Raw genomic sequence first — 14,621 nt, 5'->3', positions numbered from 1 at the left:
TTTTCTATATGTAATGGGTTTGTTTTAAAGAATATTTAAATATCCTACTATCTTTTTTCTATTCATCCTTTTACCCTCCTCCTCCTCTCCTACTCCCACACACACACATAAAAAAAACAATATATATATATATATATATATATATATATATATATATATATATATATATATATATATATATATATATATATATATATATATATAATGTTTAAGCTTCAGAATATTCTACACAACATAATTTTTTTCCAAGATAAATGACATATTCAATTTTATACTTCAAACTAGGCGAATGTCCGCGCGTTGCGCAGAAACACCTATATAGTTGAAGTATTTACAAATATATAATTTTTTAAATATAACAATAACGTTGTTGTTAAATTTGATATAATAATTTGTATATACTAAATTGATATAATATATTGATTATTTTGAATTATATGATAATATATACATTTATTATAACTTCATAATCTCAATTATTTGAATGACTTCTACTCGCGAGTTACACATAAATAAAATTAAATACAATATATGATTTGATGTTATATATAGTTGTTTTTATTGTTAATTAATTTTCTAAAATTTATTTGCTTAATGTTTAAATTTCTATCATTATAATTATTTAAAACATCAAACATTGTTTTTTTATTTTAAAGCTAACAATATAATCATTTATATAAAGTTGTTTTTAACTATTGTTATTGTAAGTTATTTTAAGCTACTTATTTGGAAACTTTTAACGATTATAAAAATATATTTAAGAAATATTTTTGTTAAATTGAAATTACAATTTAGTTTTTGCTTTTATCACTACAATTTATCACTTTTAACTATTTACAAAATATTCTTTTGTTTTTTTAAATGGAACTGAAATTTATATTTTAGTTGACATTGTAATGCGCAGAAACACGTATATAGTTGAAGTCTTTACAAATATATATATATATATATATATATATATATATATATATATATATATATATATATATATATATATATATATTTTAAATATAACACTAACGATGTTGTTAAATTTGATATAATAATTCATATATTAATTTGATATAATATATTGATTATTTTGAATTATATGATAATATATAAATCTATTATAACGTCATAATCTCAATCATTTGCATGACTTCTACTCGCGAGTTACACATCAATAAAATTAAATATCAAATATGGTTTAATATTATTTATAGTTGTTATTTTTAACTAATTTTAAAATTTTTTTGCTTAATGTTTTGATTTCTATCATTATAATTATTTAAAACATCAAACAATATTTTTTGATTTTAAAGGTAATAATATAATCATTTATATAGAGTTATTTTTAACTATTGTTATTATAAGTTATTTTAAGTTACTTATTTGAAAATTTTTAACGATTATATAAATATATTTAGGAAATATTTTAGTTAAACTGATATTACAATTTAGTTTTTGTATTTATCACTATAATTTATCACTTTTAACTATTTACAAAATATTATTTGGTTTTTTTAGTGGAACTGATATTTATATTTAAGTTGACACTGTAATGTTATATTTAAATTAACAATTTAAGTATTTTGTCAAAACTGTTCAAAAATTATAGTTTTAAACTGATAATGGTTTACATGCAACAACATTTTAAATATAATAAATGAAGTATAATATGTTAAAATTTAAAGACATAACTTTATAAATAGAAGTAAAGATATTATTTTAAAATTGAAATTTAGTCTATTTATAATTATACTTTAGGTTTGATATTTATTTAACCTTATTAACCAACTTACAATCATTATTAGAAATACACTACAATTTATCACTTTTAACTATTTATAAAATAATATTTGGGTTGTTTAAGTTAAATAAAATTTATATTTAAGTTGAGTCTATAATGTTATATTTTAATTAATAGTTTAAGTATTTTATACAAATTATTCAAAAAATTATACCTTAAAATGATAATTGTTTACATCCAACAATTTATTAAAACTAATAAATTAAGTATAATATGTTAAAACTTAAAAAACATAATTTTATAAGTAGAATTAAAGATATTATTTTAATATTCAAATTTAGTTTATATATGAATACACTTTAGATTTGATATTTATTTAACCTAATTACCAAATTATAATTATTATTATAAGGAAATTGAAAAGTCATGGGAGTTTCAAATGAATGTGGTGAAATGAAAAAATAATGGGGGTTTCAAATGCATGAGATTCAAGAAAAAATGCTAGCTTTATAAGTATACTTCAAATACATCTTTCTTTTTGCTACAATCTTGTCTTGTTGTATAAAATTAATTCTCGATATCACTTAATTTCATTAAAATTTACATGAAATGACATAACTATGACAATATGAACACATTTCAAATTTATAACTTATAATGTTTAAAATCAGGAGAGTCTTAGAAAAATCCACCATTTTATCTTTTAATGCTAAAAAAATTATCATGTTATATCTTTGTCCCCATGGTGTGAATTGTGAGCTTAGTGGCTGAAGAGCAAAATTCCGCACAAGAGGTCCATATTTTAAAACCTGACACACTTGAAATATTGCTAGTGTTTAATGATTGACCTGACATGTGGATTTTGAGGCGGATTTACATGGTAGACTTATATAGTACGGTTTATCATTTTCATTTTAAGACCATTTTAGTTACATTTTTGTTCAATAAAACCATTTTATGGTATGATCTTGCCTAAGTTAATGCTTCATGATCATTTTTGCCTGGGTCTATTAAATAAATTTTAAAATCACTCTCAATTACATTGGTCTAATAGACATTTGAATGAATACATATTGTTGTATTATGGTTTTAATGAAAGTAAGTTGCCATAAAATGGTAACAAAACATTAATTTTGGCAAAATCAATCATATCATATGGATAAAAATATAACATAATAGCTTTTTTAAACATCAAGATAATACGTTATGTTTTTCTTGTGGTTTTAAAATCTAATAAAATTAAAACATAAATATAATAATAACTTAATTCACATTATATATTTAGTAATTTTTATAGAAACTAGTATTTAAGTTACCTCGCACATTGTGATGGAGAACTTGTTTGTAATTCATAAAATCAAAAACTATAAAAAAAATTATGTAAGGGATCAAAACATTTAAGTCCATTTGACAAAATTTTAGAAATGGTACTTATGTTTTGATTTTGTCCTCAAAGCAATCTTTATGAAACTTTTTTTTTCATGAATGATCTCATTGGACAAAATTTTGCACTTCAATGATCCTTATAATAGATGATCATTACATGAATCTCTTAGTTGAGAAAATTTTGGATAAGGAACGTTTTTGACATTTTAGGAAATTTGGCTTGAGGACCTTTTGTGAAATTAAAAAAAAAGTCTAACTCTTGTATTAATTACCATAAATCAAATAAAAATGCAAAATACCAAAACACAGAAAATATAATATTTATATAAATAAAAAAATTAAAACTTACTAATTTTAATCGGAGTTCAAATATTTTACCTAATATATAAAAAAAATTTGTTGTACAAATTTTATCTAAAATATTTAAACTACAATACATTATTAAATATTTTTTGTTTTATTTTTTATCTAAAAAATATTGGATGTATAAAAACATTATTTTATCTATTTTTAATTTTTATATGATATTATTTTTGAAATTTATCTTATTTTTTCTTATATAAATATATATTTATTTTTATAGATTATTATTTCAAATTTATTTTTTTATTCATCTATTTAAAACAATATGTTTTAACTATAATTTTATTTTAATCGAAGAAAGATTTGTCAAAATTCTTTAAAATTTAATAGACAAATATAAAACATAAATAAAAATATCCGTTTGAAAATTCTAGAGTTTGCTTCACTCTTCCCAATTGTATCTTTCATCCGATTTAATTCCAAACATTTTGATATCTTAAAATTGTTTGAATTTGAGAGTGTTAAGAGCTTCAATTTGATGGTGTTGTAGCTTAGGCAACTATTAGTCCTTCTTCTAGGTTTTGCTTCGACGACATTTCGTGTTTGATGTTGCTGCGATCGCTGGATTGGGTGTTCTTAATGCGTCATTCATCTTTCACATTCTGAATTGTGAGTTTCTTCTTTTTACTTTAGTTGCGATAATTGTCATCGCTATTTTTGTTTCGTACGATGTACAATTTATATAAAAAAAATCATTGTTTCGAATCGTATTTGCTACAAATTTATATATCAAAGATGTCGCCATCTTATTGTTGTATAGTTTTCGTAGTTAGAATTTTTTGAGTGATTTGTCGAATCTTCTATCTTACAGATATACAAATCCACTAGCATGCTTTTTCTTATTGAATCTGCTATGGATTTTACATATCTTCTGAATTTCGAATTCAATGAAACATCTTAATGTGCGATTGTAAAGAAATGCCTCTGTAGTCTCTATGCATACATTGATTCAATGTTCATTATTGTTGATATGCTATTGAATTTGGGAACACATTCTATCAAAATGAGGTGTGAACCTTTTTTCTGGATGAATCTTGAGTTGATGTGTGGGGTGCTTATATGTTTTCCCTTAGGGTTTCTTTTACCTTTGTGTCCTACATAAATAAATCCATGTATATATATAATATACAAACCTTCTTTAATCTAGATGTCCCACATAATATAGGGTGCTACTAAATACTAATATCTCTACCTATTTTGCCTGTAAATTTACAGAAAATAAAAACTTATGTGGTCCATAACCTAATCAAATTTCTGGTGATAATAAGTCTTGTATAATTTGTATATTTGAATTATGAAATGGTCCCAAAACATTTAGCTGTCATTTAATAAATGGTACTGGAAAAGTTTCGTACATTTTTTTTTTTTTTTTTTTGACTTTGATCTTTATATTCATCATTTTGTTGTTAATTGATATAACATGGTATTAAGGGCATTAAAGACATTTGTAACCTTACATTATTATGACTTTTTAACTTTTTAGGTCTTGTCACGAACAGGATTTGAAGGAAAAAAATAAATGAAGTCTTTATTTTGTGATCTATAAAATAAACTTCCTTTTTAACAGGTTGTTATTGTATCACTGCAAATGCCTTAAATTACATTGATGGTTTGTGCAGACAAAAGGTACTGGTTTTTCTTCTTTTTCAGTTCATTGCAGAGCAATTATTTGCACACACTCACTGAATGCTGATGTTTTTGAAAAGGGTAAATTTGGAAATATCAAAAATTATTATGAATTTGCTTTCATTGCATCAATGCATACATTGTATTATGTGTTGATGTTTCTGAAAAAAGGTCAATTATGGAAATATGAGAAATTTATATGGATTTGCTGTCATTGCACTGATGCACAGAGTTTATGTTGTTGATGTTTTTGAAAAGGGTAATTTTGGAAATATGAGAAATTATTATGAAATTGCTGTCATTGCACCAATGTACACACTGTATGTTAATGTTTTTGAAAAGGGTAATTTTGGAAATATAGGAAAATGTTATGAAGTTGTTGTCATTGCACGAATGCACACACTGTATGTAGCTGTTGTTGATATTTTTGAAAAGGGCAATTATGGAAATATGAGAAGTTATCATGAAAGTGTTGTCATTGCACCGATGCACACATTGTTGAAAGGGTAATTTGGAAATATAGGAAATTATTTATGAAGTTGCTGTCATTGCACGAATGCAGACACTGTATTATTGTATGGTGATGTTTTTGAAAAAGGGCAATTTTGGAAATATGAAATTAGGTTATGAAATTGATGTCATTGCACCCCCAAGATATGGGTAGGGGTCTGTTTCAAATTTAACTGCTGATTTTTAATGCTCCAAAAAAGAAAAAGTTTTGGTCAAATTTTTATTGAGAATCTTGAAATGTGAAGAAAATGAATCCTACTTTTTCTGTGTGATTTTAATAACTTGATGTTGATTCATGATTGGTAGTAAGATAACATGGGCAGAAAGATTCAGAGCATGAATTTGAAATTAAATTTAAAAAAAAAATGGAGAGATGAATATGACATGTCAGCATGAGAAAATCTGTGTCCATGTAGGGAGAGGGGCCCACTTCATACATTGATGCAGAGAAAAGTTTCAGCTCAGGTGCTTGTAGACCTGCTTTATTCTGTATTATATAAGGCTCATTTTTAGTTTTATTTTATTTATTTATTAATCATTAGTTCTTGGGGCATTTTTGGAAATACATAGGGGAAAAACAAAGCTTATTTTTGAGCTCTCTGATCAGGCTTCCCAATCACAAAAAAAAAGATTTTATTATTATTATTATTATTATGTACAAAAAATGATTTTGTTTTGTTTTTGCCAATTTACAATAAATCATTATATATTTGGTACTTTTTTTTGTTCTAACCATTAATATATATATTTTTTAATTAACCCAAACGTAATTTTAGATATTTTTTCAAATTAACCTTGATATATTAGGTTTATTCTATGATTTTTATAATTATCCATTTGGCTTTTTTTAAATTTGGTTAAAATGGTTAATCTAGAAAGTTTAGGCTGCTGGGTGTGGACATCATGTTATTACATGTTACCACCCAAAAGGTGTCACATCATCATCTTAGTCATAAATAGGTGTTATAACATCAAAGGTGGAAATGGGCAACACCAAATAACATGTAATAACACAACTTATTTTCTATTTTATTTTTAATTTTTTTTAACGTTTTTACTTTCTATATTTTCGAATTTCTTTATTTTTTTTATTTATGTCATAATATAATTATAATATAAATTAAATCTTAAATTAAAAATAACATTTAAAAAATAACGATAAAAAATTACATTTTCGATCTAAATTACAACTAAGGATAAAAACCAAAAATCAAAAAAAAAAGACGAAACAAGTTACATTTTCGATCTAAATTACTCAACTTCACTGTCATCATAGATATGATCTGTCAAGTCTTCTCGAAGTTGTTCGTGTTTACGTCGATCTAAATTACTCAACTTTACTGCCATCTGTAGGTGAATACTCCGCAATGTTGCTTCCTTTATCTTCAATCACCATGTTATGCATAATGATACATGCATACATAATATCTCGTAGTGTGTCCCAACTCATATGGTCGTGCTGCATGTTCAACTATGTGCCATTTTGTTTTCAGAGCTCCAAAAGCACGTTTCACGTCTTTATGTGCTTCTTCTTGTCTTCTCTTGAAAAATTTATCTCTTGGTTCTATCGGGTGTCGAAACACCTTCACAAACGTGGAATATGCTGGATATATTCCATCCGTGAGGTAATACCCGAACTTATACTCATGGCCATTTACTGTGAAAGGAGCATCCGGTGTCTTTCCTGTTAAAAGGTCCTGAAATATTGGTGACTGATCAAGAATGTTTACGTCATTGTTCGAACCCGCAACTCCAAAAAAACATGCAAAATCCATAAGTCTTGTGATGCAACCGCCTCTAATACTAACGAAGGCGATCCAAGATGATCACTTGTGTATTGACCTTTCCATGCCACAGGACAATTTCTCCATATCCAATTTGTGCAATCAATGCTTCCCAGCATTCCTGGAAAACCATGTCGTTCTTCATGCGCCGCATATAGTTGTTGTATGTCATTCAATGAAGGTTTGCGCAGGTATTTGTCAGCGAAGGTTTTGATAACATCTCTCGCCAATCTATACAAACTTTCTCGTGCAGTTCGCTCTGACATTCTTATATAGTCGGCAATAGAATCGGGCGATTCCCCTAAAGTCATAAGCTTGATTGCAGCAACACATTTTTGCAACCCTGTAAAACTTCGTTTGCCTCTAGCATCGTACCGCAGTTTGAAATATTCATACCTAAACATATAATAAAATTTCCAAACAACTTTTTAATAATCTTTTTAATAATCTAAAAAACATATAATAAAATTTTCAAACTACTTTTTAATAATCTAAAAAACATATAATAAAATTTTTAAACATTTTTGTAATAATTTAAAGAACGTATAATAAATTTTTAAAGCAATTATTTAATAATCCAAACAACATATATTAAAATAGAAAATAACTGTAAATATGTTACCTTGTTTCTATTGCATTGGCTATTCATTGAAATACATTTTTTCGTAAACGAAATCTTCTTTTGAAATCGTTTGTTTGGTAGACACAATTATCCATAAAATAATCGTGTACTAAATGTCTATGCCCCTCTTCACGACCTGTGTTCAACGCCGAACGTCTGGTCAGTAGTGGAGCTGGCTCTTGCGATATCATGTTGGTAATATATTGATACATCATACCCACAAACATATCATCATCGTCGATATCATGATTGTATGGATGAAACAGATCAAAAGGTTCTATTTTTTAATAATGTAATAGAAAAAAATGAAATTGAAAGGATCTTATATATATTGAAAGGATTTGTTTGGTTTGGAAAATAAAATGAAGATAAATGTGGTGTATTTATATTAATAGATTTTTTTATATGTTTGTGACCGTTTGCAAACGGTCGGATTTTTAAACCTTGCACCAGTTGGATTAGCCGTTTCTTTCCGCCACCACCATAAGACTACCCACATTCATGACAATATTCAACTTAACCTTTAATTAAAATAATAATTTCTCTTTCATCATAATTGATATATAGCCAATTGAGAGAAGCAATTCAGGACAACTTTGGCCCTTCATATCAACCGGGTTGGTCGTCATCTTTATTTTTTATATTATTTTAATTGATTTTTTTTAGTGAACAACTAGTTGCAAAAGACTACCGATAGGAGTAGTCTAACGTACGCTAACATAACACCTAATAACGCCAGGTGGGTGTGGTGTTTAGCGTGTTATAACGCCGTTATATGGCCTCCACGTCGGATTAACACGAATACGCGTTGCCCATGCCTACCTGTCTTAATGGTTTGGTCGGAAAAAATAAAATATAAGTGGCTAATCCATACTTTTCTAAATATATAGGCTTTTCTATAGTTTTTTTAGAATGAGTTAGTAGTTTCCAAATTAATCATGATGTACTAGGTTTATTCTATAATTTTTCTAATTATCTATTTGGATTTTTTATATTAGGTTAAAATGGTTAACCTGGAAAAAATAAAAGACAAGACAAGTGTTTAATCCAAATTTTTTCTAAAATATTGATTTTTCTATTTTTTTTAGAACGACGAGTTAGTATTTTCCAAATTAACCTTGATATATTAGGTTTATTCTATAATTTTTCTAATTATCCATTTGGATTTTTAAAATTAGGTTAAAATAGTTAATCTAGAAAGTTCAATGGTTTTATTGGAAAAAATAAAATATAAGCGATTAATCCATATTTTAAGATTTTCGTTAGAATGAATTAGTATATGTCTGAGATTGAACTCATGACCTCATTGTTAGAAACATCTTATTAGACACTTTGTTAGTCAAATAGATTAAATTTAACTTGCCTGTAGGTTTGCTTTTTTGTTGTTTCCCTAATAGTCTAGTGCATTCACTTTTAAGTCCCTCTCCAAACTCATTTTACAATGAATAACCAAGTGTGATAAAGAGCAAGCGAAAACCAACCATTGCTTTTATCTTGACAGAGATTATCTTTAATAATGATAACCCGTAAAAAAGTAATAATCAAATTTGACAAATACTAATATTATCTGTTGATTAATTATTTAAAAAAGTTTGAGGGTATGAAAAAAGAAAAAAGAGAATACTTTTAGCAGTTGATATATATATATATATATATATATATATATATATATATATATATATATATATATATATATATATATATATATATATATATATATATATATATATATATATATATATATATATATATATATATGAGGTTTTTTTATTAAACTTATTGATATTAGAAAATGAAAAGCAAAACAACAAATACTAATCAAGGTACATTTTTTAGGGGTGACAAAAGTTGACATGACATAAATATACGATACAATACGAAATTTGGACGAAATTCAATTTCAAATTCATGTTTGTGTCGTGTATAAGAAACATATTAGTATGTCGTGTTTGTGTTTGTGTTCAAAAACCATATATATTTAATAGCATCCTATGTTATTTTATTTTATTCTTGTCATGTTATTTGTATTTGGATTAACGTTTTAACAAGAATTTATTGACATTATAGAAATGGTTATTTTTTGGTATTCTTGTCGTGCTATCGAGTTTTCCATGTTTTTTATTGGATAATGTTCATGTTAACAAAAAAAACACGCTATAGTATCGTGTTCGGGTTAAGAAAAAAATAAATTTTTTTTTGTGGTAAACAAAAATACGTGACGACTGTCCATTTTGTCACCCATGACATTTTTACTCCATAAGTTTGAAATTGAAATAATGGTAATATTTGTGCTTCAAATCTTGAATTTACTTGATTATTCGTTGATAATATCATTTTCATTTTCATTTTTTACCCTTTATTTTTATGTATTAAAAAAGAACAAGACTTATCATTTTGATGTGATGAAAGATAATCAACAAAAACAAATGACATAATTAAATAACTAAGATAAGCCTAATTAATCATTAGGCTAAAGGGTATGATGATGTCTTTGTCCACCAAAATTTGATGTCACATAAGCTTTTGTAATTCTTACAATTTTCTTTCTACAAGTGTGGTGTGGTGCCATCTTTACATATCATAACTTTTTAGCGGCAATAGTAAACGATAATAATGTGCAGATAAAAATTGACATTCGTAAAAAAAACTAATCAAGGAATGGTGTTTGCTACTGACAAACTAATCGACGTCAACATTTCATCGCCAAAAATCCTATAACACCATGTAGACTTATACTCAATTAATATGTTTGGTTATTCCGGATGATAGATACAAGTGGTTCGAAACATGTTCTCTGTTATGTATACATAAAATAGAAAAGTAAATAAAATAAAATGAGAAATTAAATATCCTCATATTTTTGTTCCTACATATCCTCCTACCCAACGAAATAGTGACATGTGTAACATTTAATACTCATTTAATGAGATTTTATGATATTTTAGGATACCAATATATCATTTAAATGAATAGGAGGATTGGTAGGATCAAAAGGTAGGAGAATATTTAATTTCCCAAATAAAATTGATAATAACAAAAAAAGTTAGTCTTAGAAAAATAAACTTTTAAAAAATAAAGTATATCACAAAGTAAATTACGTATAAGCATACTTGTTAAATACATGCTAATTATATTTTAAAAAAGTATAAAAAGAGTTATATATCATTTAAAAAATGTTCACAAAATAAAAATAAATAAATACCATCTAATCATAAAATAAAATTATAGTAAGAATATGTTTTTAGTTATTTTAGAACAAAATAACAATTCAATTTAAGTTTCAAATTTTTTTCATACATTTATGACATGAAAAAATAATAAAGAATCTCTCTCTCTCTCTCTCTCTCTCTCTCTCTATATATATATATATATATATATATATATATATATATATATATATATATATATATATATATATATATATATATATATATATATATATATATATATGGGTAAAGTGAATATACCTAACAACGTTATATAAGCTTAAGTACCTAACTCCATAATACAACATCGATTTGTATCATATTTACATTGTAATTGCCTAAGGTTCTTAAACTTCAACCCCATAACTTGATTACTTTCAAAATCTTTGGACTTTCGTCAATATCTTTCTTTTACATCATGTCTTTCTATCGAATATCACCTGATGAGCTTCATATCCTACCGCTACAAATGAAAGGATGTAGGAGAAATATAATGATGAATTTCCAAATTTTTTTGAAGTAAATCAAGTTTAGGAATGAAGTTTAAGAACCTTGGATGATTGCAATGAAAATTTAATGCAAAATGACATAGTTTGATGAGGTTCGGTACCTAAGCTTATATAAGGTTGTTAGGTATATTCACTTTACCCTATATATATATATATATATATATATATATATATATATATATATATATATATATATATATATACACACTAATAAAAGAATAGTCCTTTTGCCACGTGTCACTATATTAGACATCTTAATTAATATGATGCCACTTGTCAATCTATTAGTTATCCCTTTTAAATTTATTAGACCTCCTAATTAATGTGATGTTATTTGTCAATGTATTTATTCTCCATTTTCAATTTTATATTATTGTTTTCATTAATTCACAAATAAAAAATGTCTAATATATATTAAAAATTAATTTTATATATTTATTTGAATTAACGATTATAATTTCACATAACTAATAAAAATATCTCGTAATTAATAATTTATTTAAAATAATTAATTAATAATTTTGAAGTTTTATTATAAAAAATTAATTAATTTTATACCCGTGGTCTCCACGGGTTATAAACTAGTATATATATATATATATATATATATATATATATATATATATATATATATATATATATATATATATATGTAGGTAGGTTCAAATGTTTCTCACATCTATTGTGTGCTAGAATGCACCAATAAGAATTTAGTAAACATTAAATGTATATTAAATGATATCCATACTTATAATTCTTTTTTATAGAAACTAATTAAATTTATCATTAATGTCAATACTAATATTCTTTCAGAATGAGTTCATATATAGAATAATAAGAGTGTATTCTAGCATAACGAGAGTAAATTCTACTAGAATACACCCTTATTTTTCATATTCCGTACAACTTTATTGTATTTTAAGTGAGTTAGTCCTGAAAGAATGTTATTGCTAACATAAAAACCTTGACACGAAATTATTCTGAAAGAATGTTATTGCTGACATTAATGACGAATTTAATTAGTTTCCATAAAAAGAAAATTATAATTATGGATATCATTTAATATACATACAATTATGGAAATATTTAATATCTATTTTTATTTAATTAAATAATAGTTAAATTTTACTAAATTCCTATTGGTGCATTTTAGCACACAATAAATGTAAGAAACAATTTAACCTAGCCCTATATATATATATATATATATATATATATATATATATATATATATATATATATATATATATATATATATATATAGGGTTAGGTTATTTTGTTTTCACTGTCTATTGTGTGCATGTATGATTGATTCTGGACCAATCATTTTAGTTATTTTAAGAAAGTAATTAATGTATATTATATGTTGAAGATATAATGGATATTAATTACATCTTCAGCATTTAATATGCATTAATTACTTTCTTAAAATAACTAAAATGATTGGTCCAGAATTAATCATACATGCACACAATAGATAGTGAAAACATTTGAACCTAAGTCTCTCTCTCTCTCTCTCTCTTATATATATATATATATATATATATATATATATATATATATATATATATATATATATATATATATATATATATATATAACACTACTCCCTCCCTTAGGCCATGAGTTATGGATGTATTCTAACGCGTAAAAATCCTATGTGGAGGAGATATTTACTAGTGAACACTGCTCCTAATGGGTGAGGTGGTGGTGAGGATTGAAAGTGGTCATGGGTTCTCACATCGAATCAAAAACATTTCTCTGTATCTCTCTATTCTGTTAATCTCTTTATCTCTCTTGTTTACTAGTAAACACCACGTTCAAACAATAGTAAATGTATTGTGAAAATATATGATAGATAATTTCACCCATAAATAAGATGTGAACATATCTCATAGCCTTAGATTAGATTGCAAGAATTGGTGGAACTCATTGCCATGATTATTGCTTGTAATATAGGCGTCCCTTTATTTTTCTACTTTACTTTATTTTTGTATATGACACCAATGAAATTGTGTAATAGTCTGCCACATTTCTATTTTTTTATTTAATTTTGATAATTTTTTAAAAAACCGTTAAATATGTTAAAAAAGATAACGATAAATTAAAATTCAAAACAAAGCAATACCAACGGAAAAAAAAGATCACAATAGAAATAAAATAAAGTTATTCAATCCAAAATTTTGTTGTTGGAATTGTCCCTGAGGTCTTTGAATTTTAGGAATCTCAGCATTTTTGGAAATGTTACCCCTGACATAGGCTTTGTTATTTGATGATATCGTAAATAAGTTTTCTTTTGGGTTTCGAATAAATGTAGCAAAACTAAGATAAGTTGGATTGCTTGGCTTCATAACTCTCCTTTAGCTATTATTTTTATGTAATTGTTTTCTTTTCTAATTTCTTGTTAGTTTTAATATATTTTAGCCTTTCTAGATAAAAAAATATAATTAAATTTATAAATATGTTCCTCCAAGTTATTGCCAAACTCGTAATGTTTTTGAGTCATGTATCTCCATTCTTCTTGTCACATATAGTGGGGGTACCACCTCTATTGGCATAATTGGGAAAGCGTTTTCGTTTTCGTAATATTGTCGTATCATTTTACCCTTGTATTTAAAGTCATATTGTATAATATGATGCATATACACATTATGGCTGTAAGTTTTACCACCTTGCTCAGTCGTTCCAGATGGTGTAGTCTTAAGAGCTCCAAATGCCCATTTTATATATTTTCTAGTTCTTTCTTGAGCTATTTTAAACTTTTATTGTTTACCATCACCGTGTCAATGATTATACAAAAACAACAAACAAAATAAATTCCATCAACAAGATAATACTCGTACTTGTATACATTCTGTTTACTTTAGAAGAACAGTCAGGTGT

The 14,621-nt window shown here is 25.4% G+C and overlaps 1 long non-coding RNA gene across 1 annotated transcript; it reads left to right on the top strand.

Moving 5' to 3' along the window:
- The first annotated feature begins 3,867 nt into the window (after positions 1 to 3,867).
- Positions 3,868 to 5,739, top strand: LOC122194776 (uncharacterized). The gene is made up of 2 exons (XR_006184613.1): positions 3,868 to 4,090; positions 4,965 to 5,739. It is a non-coding gene; the product is annotated as an uncharacterized LOC122194776 (long non-coding RNA).
- Positions 5,740 to 14,621: the final 8,882 nt, after the last annotated feature.

The sequence above is a fragment of the Lactuca sativa genome, chromosome 6, assembly GCF_002870075.4.
Source record: "Lactuca sativa cultivar Salinas chromosome 6, Lsat_Salinas_v11, whole genome shotgun sequence".
Classification (NCBI taxonomy): domain Eukaryota; kingdom Viridiplantae; phylum Streptophyta; class Magnoliopsida; order Asterales; family Asteraceae; genus Lactuca; species Lactuca sativa.
The sequence above is the reverse complement of the archived record's forward strand: the minus strand, read 5'-3'. Positions and strand labels throughout refer to the sequence as shown.